This window comes from Eumetopias jubatus, unplaced genomic scaffold (genome assembly GCF_037043125.1).
Source record: "Eumetopias jubatus isolate StellerSeaLion01/CBP00866 unplaced genomic scaffold, mEumJub1_p1.0 scaffold_4, whole genome shotgun sequence".
In the NCBI taxonomy this organism is placed as follows: domain Eukaryota; kingdom Metazoa; phylum Chordata; class Mammalia; order Carnivora; family Otariidae; genus Eumetopias; species Eumetopias jubatus.
Window position 1 is genome coordinate 92,428,089 of NW_028274810.1, and position 3,362 is coordinate 92,431,450.

Genomic DNA, 3,362 nt, shown 5'->3' on the forward strand with positions numbered 1-3,362 from the left:
GGTGGATTGCTGGCTTAGTATCTGTCTTTGTCCACCTTGCCCTGGGGGGTAGGGACTGAAGCGGTCTCATTCCTTGTTAGCACATAGAAGAGTGGCTGAAAGAGCTCGTTAGAAATAATAACAGCTAGGGGCGCCTGGGTGGCTCTGTCGGTTAAGCGTCCGACTCTTGATTTCGGATCAGATCATGATCTCAGGGTGGTGAGACCAAGCCCTGCATCAGGCTCTGGGCTCAACCTGGAGTCTGCTTGAGATTCTCTCCCTCTGCCCCTCTCCCTGCTCTCTCTCTCTCAAAATAAATAAATAAATGAAATCTTGGGAAAAAAATAAAAGTAGTTAACCGCTAAGATATGTCGAGCAATTAATATCTGCTGGGCATATTCTAAGTGCCTTTCAGCCCCAGGAAACCTCAGGACAACCTATGAAGGAGGCAAGTCTATTATTCCCATTTTCCAGATGAAGAAACTGAGGCCAAGAGAGTTTGCATCTCTTGCTCAGGTGATACACTCATAAGTGATGGAGTTGGGATTTGGACTCTGGCTTCAGAGATTGAGCTGTTAACCACAAGGTCCCTCCATACTTATTGCAGTGACCTGGTGAGGGTTACCTCCCAACTCTGACCCAGTCTTGGCATCTTTATCTAACAACATGAAGAGATGGGCCTGGAGAATTAATCCTCTCTCTTCTCTCCCAAGTTGAAAGCCCAGGGTCCACCCAGAAGAAATTGAGTGCTCCCAGCTGCTCTAAGGAACAGATGTGCATGGGTTCCCCATCTTTTTTTTTTTTTTTAAGATTTATTTATTTATTTGAGAGAGAGCGAGAGAGAGAGCATGAGCAGGGGGATGGGCAGAGGGAGAGAAAGAACCTCTAGCAGACTCCCCGCTGAACACAGAGCCCAATCTGGGACTTGATCTCACAACCCTGAGATCATGACCTCAGCCAAAATCAAGTGTCGGATGCTTAACTGACTGAGCCGCCCGGGCGCCCTCTACGGTTCCTCATCTTAAGGTTTCCATTTTAAGGGGGCCACATGTCTGACTTTTAGGCTACTTTCAGAGGTGTCACTGTTTCTGGGGTTCCCCAGGGGATTATCTCGTTTAAGCCCCATGAAGACCTTATGAAGCAGATCATCTTCACTTTATAGCAGAGGAAACCAAGGCCCAGAGAGGTTAAAGAAATCTCAAGGTCACACAGCAAGCTGGTGGTGCAGTTAGGATTTGAACCCTAGCCGTCTGGCTCCAGAACATAGGTTGTTAACTGTGTCCTTCCACTGCTTCCTAGTCAAATCCAGGTGCCAAGGCCCCATCAGGGCACCCGAGAGCCTGCTTGCTCTTATTCAGAGGGTGCCATCCCTGGCATCAACTGGGGCAAAATCTCCAGGTTCCACACCACACTGGCTCCCACCCTCTGACATTCCTTCTCCAAGTTTCAAGCAGCAATGATGGATCCACGTCATGCTCTCCTCCTATAGAGTCAGCATATTTGAGGCAACTCCCGCTGGGAAATCATCCGAGCTAAGAGGCAAACAGAGCATTGCAGGCACACAGAGAGGCCTCCAAATGGGTCTCAGGGGGTAACAGTGCAGGAGAAACTCAGAAGAGGTTTTACAGGGTCCCTTTTCCTGGGAGGGCTCCAGCTGCTGAGGAGCCAGCTGAAGGTTAGCAGGGAATCTGGGGAGGCAGTGGAAGGAGCTGGGTGCAGGAGATGGAGTCCCCACTGCCAACCAGGCTTAAGGAGATAGGATTTAGAGGCTCCCGACACTTACAACAAACTGTCACCGAATCAGGCACTGCGCTAAGCAGTTTATGTGGATTAGTACACTGGTTCCTCATGAGCTTATAGCACTTCTTTTTTCATGCGTTCTTTTTTTTTTTTTTTTCTGCAGATGATCTGGGTGCGCATAAGAGAGGTTAAGAAACTGGCCCAAGGTCACAAAGCTAGCCAGTGATAGGTGTGGGACTAGAAGTCCGGCAGTCTCCTTCCCGTACCTCTGCATCTGTCACCATGCCAGTAGAAGCCATACTAACGATACCTCACAGGCTCAGAAGCAAGACAAAAGCCTTCTCCTAGAGTCCAAGATACAGAGTGGGGTGGTCAGCAACAGAAAGTAGAAGACAACCAGCTGGTGACAAGAAGAGAGGAGGCCAGTAGCGGAGTCCCCCTGGTCAGCCAGCCTGAGGGTCAAGAGCTCAGGCTCTGGAGTCCCAACAGTTAGGTTGGAAGCCAGGCTCTGACTTGTACCTCTGAGTGACAAGGGCAAGTCACTTCATCTCTGAGCTCAGTTTTCTGATCTGTAAAATGGGCACGGTAGCAGGCCTGCTTTGAGGGTCATCAGGATGCGGTAAAGCAATATGTGTGAAGCGCTAAGCACAGCGCCTGGCCCGGAGTCAGGGCTGCCCGCATCTGCACAGGTATATACGACTCAGCTGAGGTGGTCAGGGGCGACCTGAAGCCATGTGAACGAGAGAGGGCTGTCTTTTGAAGGTGAGCGGGCAGCTCTGGCCTGTGTGGGGGAAGATGGGCTGAGGGCCAAAGCTGGTCAAGGTGAGACCTCCCGATGGGCTCTCGAGGAGTCTCTTAGAAAAAACTTCGAAGTTCAAAGAATTGAAAATGATGGAATTCAAAGTAGTGAGGGGGTTCTAGTCTCTGACCAATTTACCCTTTCATATCTACCACTGTTCCACAAAAGTATGAATAATGAACATCCATGCCTCATATGGAGCGATTTAGGATATACTTTCACATCCATGAATTAATTGGAGCTCTGGATTTGGGGCAAAATAAAGATTATTATACCCATTTTAAGGATCGGGGACTGAGGCTCAGTGGGGAAGGGACACAGAAGAATTGGAGCTCTTACAGCAGCGTGTTCTCTATGCTATGGGTGGAAGGTCAGTGTCCCCGCAAATTCATATGTGGAAACACTAGTCCCCACAATGATGGTATTTGGAGATGGCCTTTGGGAGGCAATTAGATGTAGATGAAATCATGAGGGTGGAGCCCCACAATGGGATTATATGAAAAGAAGACGAAGTCAGAGCCCTCTCTCCCCACCACGTAAGGACACAGCAAGAAGGTGCCCAGCTGTTTATAAACCAGGAAGAGGACCCTCACCAGGAAGCCAACCATGCTGGCACCCTGATCTCAGACTCCAGAACTGTGAGAGGTAAGTTGCTGCTTAAACTACCCAGTCTAGGGTATTCTTATTACAGCAGGCCGAGATAACTAAGACACTATGAAGACTCTCCAGCCGCATTGCTAGGTTGGCCTTGAGGGTGGCAGAAGATGACTCCACTGGCCACAAGGTATTCAGTGGCTAGGCTTGGGGGCCGAGATGCCTGGGGGGATTCAATGCAAGGTACATC